The 12,500-nt window shown below is 43.7% G+C and overlaps 1 protein-coding gene across 34 annotated transcripts in view; it reads left to right on the forward strand.

Moving 5' to 3' along the window:
* LOC128686856 (bromodomain adjacent to zinc finger domain protein 2B) overlaps positions 1-12,500 on the forward strand; it is a 709,144-nt gene that overhangs the window by 293,327 nt on the left and 403,317 nt on the right. For all 34 annotated transcript variants that reach the window (XM_070082464.1, XM_070082491.1, XM_070082470.1 and 31 more), the window contains one exon: positions 5,262-5,308. The gene's annotated coding sequence lies outside the window, so the exon portion shown is untranslated. The remainder of the gene's footprint in view (positions 1-5,261; positions 5,309-12,500) is intronic.

The following is a 12,500-nucleotide window of genomic DNA, read 5'->3' on the forward strand; positions in this document are numbered from 1 at the left end:
CTGTGTCACAAACCTACTAGAGTTTTATGACAAGGTGACGGAAGTAAGACAAGAGAGAGAGGGGTGGATTGACTGCATATTTTTGGACTGCAAGAAGGCCTTCGACACAGTTCCTCACAAGAGGTTACTGCAAAAGCTAGAGGATCAGGCACACATAACAGGAAAGGCACTGCAATGGATCAGAGAATATCTGACAGGGAGGCAACAACGTGTCATGGTACACGACGAGGTGTCAGAGTGGGCGCCTGTGACAAGCGGGGTTCCACAGGGGTCAGTCCTAGGACCTGTGCTGTTCTTGGTATATGTGAACGACATAACGGAAGGGATAGACTCAGAAGTGTCCTTGTTTGCAGATGATGCGAAGTTAATGAGAAGAATCAAATCGGACGAGGATCAGGCAGGACTACAAAGAGACCTAGACAGGCTACAAGCCTGGTCCAGCAACTGGCTCCTTGAATTTAACCCTGCCAAATGCAAAGTCATGAAGATTGGGGAAGGGCAAAGAAGACCGCAGACACAATATAGTTTAGATGGCCAAAGACTGCAAACCTCACTCAAGGAAAAAGATCTGGGGGTGAGCATAACACCGAGCATATCTCCTGAGGCGCACATCAATCAGATAACTGCTGCAGCATACGGGCGCCTGGCAAACCTACGGATAGCGTTCCGATACCTCAGTAATGATTCGTTTAAGACTCTGTATACCATTTACGTCAGGCCCATACTGGAGTATGCAGCACCAGTTTGGAATCCACACCTAGTCAAGCACGTCAAGAAATTAGAGAAAGTGCAAAGGTTTGCAACAAGACTAGTCCCAGAGCTACGGGGATTGTCCTACGAAGAAAGGTTGAGGGAAATTGGCCTGACGACACTGGAGGACAGGAGGGTCAGGGGAGACATGATAACGACATATAAAATACTGCGCGGAATAGACAAGGTGGACAAAGATGGGATGTTCCAGAGAAGGGACACAGACACAAGAGGTCACAATTGGAAGTTGAAGACTCAGATGAATCAAAGGGATGTTAGGAAGTATTTCTTCAGTCATAGAGTAGTCAGGCCGTGGAATAGCCTAGAAAGTGACGTAGTGGAGGCGGGAACCATACATAGTTTTAAGGCGAGGTATGATAGAGCTCATGGGGCAGGGAGAGAGAGGACCTAGTAGCAATCAGCGAAGAGGCGGGGCCAGGAGCTGTGACTCGACCCCTGCAACCACAAATAGGTGAGTACAAATAGGTGAGTACACACACACACACACACACACACACACACACACACACACACACACACACACACACACACACACACACACACACGCACAAGTAAGATCTTAAGATCTTACAGTCCCGGAGCTAAGGGGCATGTCCTACGAGGAGAGGTTAAGGGAAACTGACCTTACCACACTGGAGGACAGGAGATAGGGGATATGATAACAACATATAAAATACTGAGAGGAATCGACAGGGTGGACAGAGATAATATGTTCCAGAGATGGGACACAGCGACAAGGGGTCACATTTTGAAGTTGAAAGACTCAGATGAGTCACAGAGATGTTAGGAAATATTTCTTCAGTCACAGAGTTGTCGGGTAGTGGAATAGTCTGGAAAGTGAGGTGGTGAAGGCAGGATCCATATATAGTTTTAAGAAGAGGTATGACAAAACTCACAGAGCAGGAAATGAGTGACCTAGTAGTGACCAGTGAAGAGGCGGGGCCAGGAGTTATGAATCGACCCCTGCAACCACAATTTGATGAGTACAAAAACACACACACACACACACACACACACACACACACACACACACACACACACACACACACACACACACACACACGGGGCCAGGAGCTTAGACTCGACCCCTGCAACTTCAACTAGGTGAGTACACACACACACACACACACACACACACACACACACACACACACACACACACACACACACACACACACACACACACACTGGCGGCAGTGTGATGAGGTTATTTTATGAGAAACGGCACTAAAAACATAATCTCATATATTGTTGGAGTTTAAGGGGTAACGATCATTGTGTTTGTAAGGTAGTTGTGCACCGCTCAGGGCCAGTGTTATTACAGTGTTTGTGTTAGGGAATGTAATATATATGCAATGTGCTCTGTTATTACCCTGGGTCCCGCCTCTTAGTGGACGCACTTGAGGAAACACTCGAGAGTGCAACACAACGTTGTTGCTGTGTTGGATACTGTCTGATACTGCTGCTAGATATGATTACCTTCGTGGCCGATGGTTCTGTAACCACACGACGCCTCATTACCACTTTTCCAGTCATTTATTAATGGCTTTAATGAGATGTGCCACAGTTGGGTATCTTTATTGTTGAAAAATTTCTTCAGTCAAATACAGAAACAGCAAGTGTCGTAGTGAAATGAAGATGATGTAATCAGTCTGTCAACCTTGGAGAAATAGTATTTGTTTCAACAGTCCGAGATACCCAACTGTTGCATGGTGTCTTAATCATCAACTTATCGGTATTTTATATCATTTTCAAAATGGCTGTAATGGGACTTGAACTAGAGCTTGCGCAACCACACTCATGTTGGTGGAAGATTAGTCTGTGGTCACAGTGGTGGCCCACACTAATCTTCCTAGTGTGTATAGAAATCAAGGCCGGAAGTACAATAGGATATTTTTTTCGGGTGTTCGTACCTGTCAGAAATGCCGGACCGTAACGGCATATCGCATTATTTTAACAAAAAATAAATTGTACCTGCTGTACATTTCTTCCAGCCTTGGTAGAGATAGCCTTAGTTGGATGAATCTTATTAGGCGGGCACGGTACAGTGGTTAGCACACTGGCCTGCTAGTTTTAGCACCAGCTTGCTTTGGTTTCCAAACCCTCTCTCTTCACTGAGTTGTTTACAATCTTGTGTAACGTGGTCACACAAGATTATGAATCCGTTTTCAGATTCGGTAGTTGTAACTGAGTTATGTAAGTAGGGATTAAAACGTATATGTAGAAATTACTTATAGGAATTGGTAAGTCACAACACAATACATTGATGTTTTTCAGACCATTGATTCTTACGACACGTCTTCTAATTTCTCTAGAAACTTCATTTATAAACAACTTTAAACTTGTAAATACTCCTCATCGTCGGATTCGTAAATATGGAACAGTTGAACACCAAATGTACATAGACACAGCATGTTGTTAGCAAGAACAGCCTAACTGATCAGGCCATGAACTAGAAGCTTATCCTGGCACGAGGCTTGTAGGATGGAGTTAGTAACAACCGGAGCCTGCATCAGGTAAACACTGCCTATCCTCATTCTTTTTTAAATCACTTCTTATCAGAGAGAATACTGAAAGGCGCTGTTTATGATCCCTATGGATTGACCGCTTCCCCGCGAGTGTAAAAAAAAATGACAGTTTTGATTGAATAGAGATGTTAATTATTGAAATCACTGATAACGTATTTGAAATCTTCTGAATAAATAAGAGAATTGACGGGAACTTGAACTGTGGTCCTGGCATGGCGCAGGTCCAGCACTGCACCAGGTCCAGCACTGCACCAGGTCCAGCACTGCACCAGGTCCAGCACTGCACAAGGTCCAGCGCTGCACCAGGTCCAATACTGCACCAGGTCCAATACTGCACCAGGTCCAGCGCTGCACCAGGTCCAGCACTGCACCAGGTCCAGCGATGCACCATACAGCCACGAAGCTTACAATAAGATTTTGTAAACAATACGTATGACTTGTCTATACCAGTCTCGAACTGTGACCCCTTCTGACCCCTACTGTCTCCTGTGTTTATTCACCGAAAGTCGTTTATTACGACTCAACTTGAATTTATATGCTTAAAACTTTTAATGATCTCACATTTTGTGTCACTTTGGTAAGTTAGCCAGTATATGGTGATAGTGATTATATATATATATATATACATATAAATATATATATATATATATATATATATATATATATACACATATATATATATATATATATAAGAACATAAGAACATAAGAACGAAGGAACACTGCAGAAGGCCTACTGGCCCATGCGAGGCAGGTCCAAGTCCCTACCGGCTTAAGCCAATGCACCCAACCTAGTCAGGTCAGGTCACATTGACTTAAGGGAGGAACACGGCAACCGACCTGTTAGCACAAGCTATCAGGTCCAACTCACACCCACCCACATCTACTCATGTATTTATCCAACCTATTTTTAAAGCTACACAACGTTCTGGCCTCTATAACGGTACTTGGGTGTTTGTTCCACTCATCCACAACTCTATTACCAAACCAGTACTTTCCTATATCCCTCCTGAATCTGAATTTTTCCAACTTAAAACCATTGCTGCGAGTCCTGTCTAGGCTAGATATTTTCAGCACACTATTTACATCCCCTTTATTTATTCCTGTCTTCCACTTATAAACCTCAATCATATCCCCCCTAATTCTACGTCTTTCTAGAGAGTGCAGTTTCAGGGCCCTTAGTCTATCCTCATAGGGAAGGTTTCTGATACATGGGATCATCTTTGTCATCCTCCTTTGTACATTTTCCAGCGAATTTATATCCATTCTGTAATACGGTGACCAAAACTGTGCAGCATAATCTAAATGAGGCCTAACCAAGGATGTATAGAGTTGAAGAACAACCTGAGGACTCCTATTATTTATGCTTCTTGATATGAAGCCAAGGATTCTATTATACATACATACACACACCGAGGTGTATAAACACTTAAGAGTTTATGTTAATGCCTGTTGTAGAGATTAAGGTATTTTTCTGACCCTCGTGTAGCCGATAGGGTTTAACCCTTAAACTGTCCAAGCAGATCTACATTCACATGTGTAGTTCTCCAAAAGTAGCTCTACGTTTTTTTTACATATTTTCAAATATAACAAAAAAAAGTAAATCAAAGTTTTTTACACGTTTTCAAATGTAAAAAAAAGATCTACTTTTTTTTACTTACTTTTAAATGTTGAGAAAACGTAGATCTAAGTTTCGACAGTTTAAGGGTTAAAGAACGAGTCAGCCGGACATAGGGTCATCAGACATGATCGCAACGAGACAGGCGCAGAAAAAGCTTTTATTGAGTCATCACAGCGCAACAATGAGTAGAAAAACTGGACACTCATCAGAGGTAAAGGTCTACAGTATTGTGACAGCATTTCACTCTGTCGTCGCAATAAAAATTTGCCACGCATCTCTGTGTAACCTTCAGTATTGTTACCTTTGTATCCCTGGTGGTAACATTTGTTTGTTTGTTTACAGACGAGGACGCTGATGTGGTCATCCCCCCGCTGGTAGACCCAAGCAAAGTAAGTTTGCTACAGTCATTTGTTTTACACAGTCGAACTTACAGTTTAAGAGCTCTTATCCTACCTCACTTGATTTCGAAGCTTATTCCTAAGGTATACTAACATCCCCTGGGATGCAACCTGCAACACTCGACGAACGCCCTACGTACTGTTAAGTTAACAGGGACAACGGGTTTAAGGAAACATGGCCTGAATTTCCATCCGTGCCGGGGATCTAACCATGGATTCTCGGAATGTGAGATGAGGGCGCTACCAACTGAACAGGAGTGGGCACTGGATAATGCACAAGTGTAATAAAGATAGATACCCAAGTGTTGCACTTGTGTCATATTCATCAAGTTGTCGTTATTGCGTACTGTTATTAATACTGAATGGTCGAGTGTCAGCGTCCTGGTGCTGGTGTAAACACACGTAGTGTACACTTATTATACACTAGTACTTTATGCTGGAAGGTTATATACACCAAGAGGTATATACCTCAGCATATATACTGTAATGTTATATATACCGATAAATATTTGTTTCGGTGTATGTACACAGAGGTTAATAAATATTTTAGGGATTAAAGCATTCTAGACTAGGTGAACATGTTATACGAAGACTTAATGACCTTCGTGTAGTCGATAGGATTTAAACGCAATTAAAGAACCCACCAAGATGCTTGACTGATGGATGAACTTTATCAAGTTTAATTCAGCTTTACGTGGCTTTATACTCACTTGTCCCAGCCAACCTCTAGTTATCTTATTTGTTGCCTCTTCCACCCTCAAGGAAGGACCGTTGAAGATGGCACAGACCTCTTAATTTAAGCAATTAGAGTTTCTCTGTCCTTCCTCGGATTAGATCTGATCACCTCTGGTTCGTCTTTGATCTTCACTGGTTAAGCGCTTCTCCATCAATATATTTTACTTCCCCCATTTTGTCTTTACACCACCTCAATAGCAGTGGGAAATGGAAGCAGTGTGTTTCACCTACAACTGCGTGCTTGGCAGTGCAAGACCCCTCGAAACCGGTCACAGGTATATCATATATATGTATTATGTTGTCTCTCAGCTGTGTAGCGCTAGTTACTGTATGACTATAAGAACACTAGTGGACTCAGCATTGCTGGCGTCTTAACCGGAAGAAGAGGGGAAGGGGGATACTGTGAATTCAGTTAGTGAGCACGTATCTCTTGCTATTAACGAACGGAGGATCGAGCCTCTCCCACTTCTTGCTCTTAATGACCCCCAACGGATCAATTAGTCTGACGCACACGACAACGCAACCTCCTGACAAAACTACATGCACTTGGGATTTCTACCAACCCACTACCAGGCGTGTTTGTGTGTAATTCACACTTGTGTGATAGGAGGGTAATGCCTCCCTGGATGGTTGCTATCTGCCAGTCTGTAGTTTATTCGCCTAAATGTGGTTGTAGGGGTCGAGTGATAGCTCCTGGCCCCATGTGTGCACTCTCCTAGTTGTACTCACCTAGTTGAGGTTGCAGGGGTCGAGTCCAAGCTCCTGGCCCCGCCTCTTCACTGGTCGCTACTAGGTCACTCTCCCTGAACCGTGAGCTTTATCATACCTCTGCTTAAAGCTATGTATGGATCCTGCCTCCACTACATCGCTTCCCAAACTATCCCACTTCCTGACTACTCTGTGGCTGAAGAAATACTTCCTAACATCTCTGTGATTCATCTGTGTCTTCAACTTCCAACTGTGCCCCCTTGTTGCTGTGTCCCATCTCTGGAACATCCTGTCTTTGTCCACCTTGTCAATTCCTCTCAGTATTTTGTATGTCGTTATCATGTCCCCCCTATCTCTCCTGTCCTCCAGTATCGTCAGGTTGATTTCCCTTAACCTCTCCTCGTAGGACATACCTCTTAGCTCTGGGACTAGTCTTGTTGCAAACCTTTGCACTTTCTCTAGTTTCTTTACGTGCTTGGCTAGGTGTGGGTTCCAGACTGGTGCCGCATACTCCAATATGGGCCTAACATACACGGTGTACAGGGTCCTGAATGATTCCTTATTAAGGTGTCGGAATGCTGTTCTGAGGTTTGCTAGGCGCCGATATGCTGCAGCAGTTATTTGGTTGATGTGCGCTTCAGGAGATGTGCCTGGTGTTATACTCACCCCAAAATCTTTTTCCTTGAGTGAGGTTTGTAGTCTCTGGCCCCCTAGACTGTATTCCGTCCGCGGTCTTCTTTGCCCTTCCTCAATCTTCATGACTTGGCACTTGGTGGGGTTGAACTCCATGAGCCATTTGCTGAACCAGGTCTGCAGCCTGTCCAGATTCCTTTGTAGTTCAGCCTGGTCTTCGATCGAATGAATTCTTCTCATCAACTTCACGTCATCTGCAAAGAGGGACACTTCGGAGTCTATTCCGTCATGTCGCGCGCGCGTACGTGTGTGTGTGTGTGTGTGTGTGTGTGTGTGTGTGTGTGTGTGTGTGTGTGTGTGTGTGTGTGTGTGTGTGTGTGTGTGTGTGTGTGTGTGTGTGTCTATATATCACTCGTATGGTAGGATTAATGTCGTTGGATGGTTATCTTCCACTCTACTACCTGGTATGTATGTTTGACATTGGTAGTACCGTCTATTTGTACCAACCTTCCACATACGACAGTGGGTACAAAACTGAATAAGAAGTAGTTACAGGAGCGCACGAGGCTACTAACCTGGAGGCTTGTCCCGTTGTTTACAAGACCAGTGTTCTCTGCCACACCGCCTACGCTTTGTACAAGACACACAGTATAAAACTACGCTGTAACAATCAATAGTTTCAGTCTGCTTGTATCTTTATCAGTGACATTCTCCCTTTGACTGATGGCAGCAACAGCCTGGTTGACCAACCATTCAGCAAGTCACAGCTGCAACAGTAGAAGGAACCTGGAATGTGGTCGTAGGTATGTCATGTCAACGTTTTTGTAACTTATTCTCACAGCAGATAAATGATCGATAATAAAATAAGTTATGATGGATATACTGTCGCCAGCAGCAACAAACTGGTTGATCAGGCAAGCACCAGACGAGCCTGGCCCAAGGCCGGGCTCCGGGAGTAGAAGAATCTGGCAACTCATCACAAGGAAAGGTATGAGGAGAGGCCACTGGACTTGAACCTGACGACATTAAAGTAGTATATAAGAACCAGGGGAGACATGACGTACAGAACACTCAGGGAGTAGGAAAACTCTCGAAACTCATCAAAGGTATATTGCATGTTTCTACAGGTACCTGTCAGGAAAATTGCTGAATATTAAAGAAAGTCTGACATGTATCTGCTAAGAATATTGTTGAATATTAAGGCAAATCTTCACATATAAAGCTGCTTGGTACAAACACTTGCAGTGGCTTTGTAAAGAGAGAGAGAGAGAGGGGGGGGGGAAGGGGAGGGACTGAAACTTCATCCACCGGCCAGCACTCTAGTCTGAAGATTTTTGTTATGGGTCGAAGAATTTTTTTTGTAGTTGCACCAAGCCTTGTTCTTGGGGTGAGCTGCCTCACGGCTGTGATAGCCAAATCTCGGCAGACATGAAGACTTTTACACACACACACACACACACACACACACACACACACACACACACACACAAACACACACACACACACACACACAGCCCTTGAGGAATGTTATTGTGCAGTACGACGTTAATGTGTAAGACTTGTACTCGATTCTGTGAGACACAGCTTCCGCGGCTCGATCCCAAACCAGACCTCCTAGTTGATGGTCTGAAGAGTCAGGCTATCAACACAGCTCAGTTGATCAGGAACTAAAGAAGACATTTTTATTCAAGCATTTTCTGAAAATATTAGTTTTTATTAAAAATTAAGAAACAGACGTAGGATTTACAAACTTGGAATATTGTAAACTGTGGTAGGTTGCTTGAGGAAGGTGTCTTATTGTTGTATTAGTAAACTGCACACAGGGCTGGCCAGTTTTCCTTGTATCACACAATCAGGTTGTGAGAGTTGCTCCTTCTACTCAGTTTATTTAAATGCTCAGTGACGTAGGTTGCTTGTACAAGGTACGTTAGTTCAGTCAAGATGTGAAATTAACGTTTCACCACGAGTGACGCAAAGTTTCCTCCAATAAATGTCATAACTATACGTATGTGTCTTTTTCCACACGTTCACTGACGTAACTAGAAGTAACTGCATAAGGATAAGTACACCCCGAGATGTGTTTCTCTCAATGTATATAATAATAATAATAATAATAATAATAATAATAATAATAATTATAATAATCTATAAGTACATTTACAACGTATCCAGGCCTATCTGACATCAATGACATACTACTATATAGGAAGTCCCCTTGTTATGCAAAACATTTCGGGCAAATTTGGTCAATTTTGTCCCAGAATGCGACCCACACCAGTCGACTAACACCCAGGTACCTATTTTATTGCTAGGTGAGCAGGGACAGCAGGTGTCTTAAGGAAACACGTCCTAATGTTTCCACTCGTACCGGGGATTAACCCCCGGACCTCAGTGTGTGAGCTGAGTGCGGTAGCAGTCGAGCTTCAGTCTTCATTTTAGGGATTAAAACCACTGATATACGTTTACTACATAAAGGTGGTAGTAAAACAGTCGAAAATAAAGACAGTAATGACGTCCCAAATTTTCAGAATCTCTGAAGGAGTTTCAAGAAACAAGTTTACTGAACATGAGGATTCACAACAGTTGCACAACTCAGGGCAACACGGGTTTAAAGCAAGTTGCAAGTGCCTCTCGCAGTTGCTGTACTCTTACGACGTTATCTTCAGTACTCTGAAAGACAAACAAAAGTTAGATTGTACGCATATTTTGGAAAAGTCTTCGACAAGTTCGATCATGTTGTAGTAATTCATAAAATACGCGCGGAATAAATAGCTGGAAAAAAATGTAAATATTGATACTTAACTTTGTAACAAATCGGACACAAAGTAAAATGAGAGAGTGTCGTAGTGTAAGTCTGTGTTCCTCAATGCACAATACTCGCCCTAGAGATCCTTTACTGCACGTATAAGTTCTGTCAAGCACCTTAACTACTGGGAACGCTTGGAAGCACTTGACTTGTACTCGTTGGAACGCAGGAGAGAGAGATATATCATGATCTACACTTGGAAAATCCTGGAAGGAATGGTCCCAAATCTGCACACAGAAATCACTCCCTACGAAAGTAAAAGACTGGGCAGGCGATGCAAAATGCCCCCAATAAAAAGTAGGGGCGCCATTGGTACACTAAGGGAAAACACCATAAGTGTCCGGGGCCCAAGACTGTTCAACAGCCTCCCATCAAGCATTAGGGGAATTGCCAATAAGCCCCTGACTGCCTTCAAGAGAGAGCTGGACAGATACCCAAAGTCAGTGCCGGATCAGCCGGGCTGTGGCTCGTACGTTGGACTGCGTGCGGCCAGCAGTAACAGCCTAGTTGATCAGACCCTGATCCATCTGGAGGCCTGGTCATGGACCGGGCCGCGGGGGCGTTGATCCCCGGAATAACCTCCAGGTAGTTCTCTTTCATATTCTCATATCCGAAATAAAAGCATAAATCATAGCACTATATCATTATTTGCCGACGATATTAGAATTTATATGAGGGTAGCATCCATTGAGGACACAGCAGGTCTCCGGCCTGATATAAACACGTAATAAAACACGTAATAAAACAGTTGCTCAATAAAGAAAAACTTCAGTTACCCCACTATGGAAAAAATTAAGGAAATGTAGCTGGAATGGAGTTGAAAACAAATTTAAACCACTCACTAGAGCGGAAGATTAATGATAGTGATAATGTCAGCTCTTAAGATCTTAGATTCAAAGATCAAATCATCACAACCACAAGGAGAATGATAGGATGGAATGTGAGTGATAATATCAGATCTTACATTCAAAGACCACGTCAAGTGTTGCTATCACTACCACAAGGAAAAAGATAAGCTGGATAACTAAAACCTTCAAAACAAGAGATATCAAGCTAGTGATGATGATCTTTTAAGTCACCTGTTGTGGCTATAATATTGCTGTACACGTTATAACTGGCCTTTTTAAGGCAGGCGAAAATGCAGATCTGGGAAACATACATAGACCCTTCAGTGCCCGTATAATTCAATCGAGCACCTAAATTATTGAAAACGCTTGAAGTGCCTTGAACTGTAGTTCCTAGAACATAGACGGGAAATAAACGTCATTATTTACATCTGGACAATGCTAGAGGGATTGATCACAAAATTGCGCACGGAAGTTACTCCCTACGAAAGCAAGAGACTTGGCAGACAGTGCAAAATGCCTCCCGTGATAAAGCAGTGCAAAGGGACCAAAACCTTTCATCACCCTTTATACATAAGGGGAATTACTAACAAACCCCTGGCAGTCTTCGAGATGGAACTCAATTTAGTTTTGATCAGCCGGGCTGTGGTGCAGGCGTGGGACTGTGTGCAGGCTGTTAGCAGAAATGGGTCACCCACAATTGTAATGTGATGACAGTAGAAGGCGACAGTCTTACATAGCCCATCTGCAACGTGATTGAATCATCACCCTTCACTTGAAGTATCTCTCTCTCTCTCTCCCATGAGACCTGGCAGGTAGCCCAAGCATTAGGTAGGAGGGAGTAAGATGGAGGGAGAGACGAGGTTGGGAGGGCTGGGAAGACAAAGTTGAGAAAGAGAGAGGAAGTTGGGGCTGGGGAGAGAGAGGAAGTTGGGGCTGGGGAGAGAGAGGAAGTTGGAAGGGCTGGGGGAGTGCGGTTGGGAATTGTAGGGAGGAGGTGAGGAGACGAGAGGTTAATAAGGCTGGGCAGAGAGAAGGTTAGGAAAGATAGGGAGAGCGGAGGTTAGGAAGACTGGGGAGAGAGGAAGCTGAGAAAGGTGGGGAGAGAGGATGTTGGGGAGGTTGGCAAGGTGGGGAGGTAAGAACATCTCTCTGGTTTCTTATTGATTCTAACTCAAGCAGAGGACAAGATGGCTGCCCTGTCGTGTGTGCTCATGATAACACTCATGTCTCCGACGCTCAATGTTGCACACCACTCCTCTCACAGCTACGTTGTCAATGTTGCACACCACTCCTCTCACAGCTACGTTGTCAATGTTGCACACCACTCCTCTCACAGCTACGTTGTCAATGTTGCACACCACTCCTCTCACAGCTACGTTGTCAATGTTGCACACTACAATCACAGCTACATTGTCATTGTTGCACACCACTCCTCTCACAGCTACGTTGCCAA

The sequence above is a fragment of the Cherax quadricarinatus genome, chromosome 7 (genome assembly GCF_038502225.1).
Source record: "Cherax quadricarinatus isolate ZL_2023a chromosome 7, ASM3850222v1, whole genome shotgun sequence".
Lineage (NCBI taxonomy): Eukaryota > Metazoa > Arthropoda > Malacostraca > Decapoda > Parastacidae > Cherax > Cherax quadricarinatus.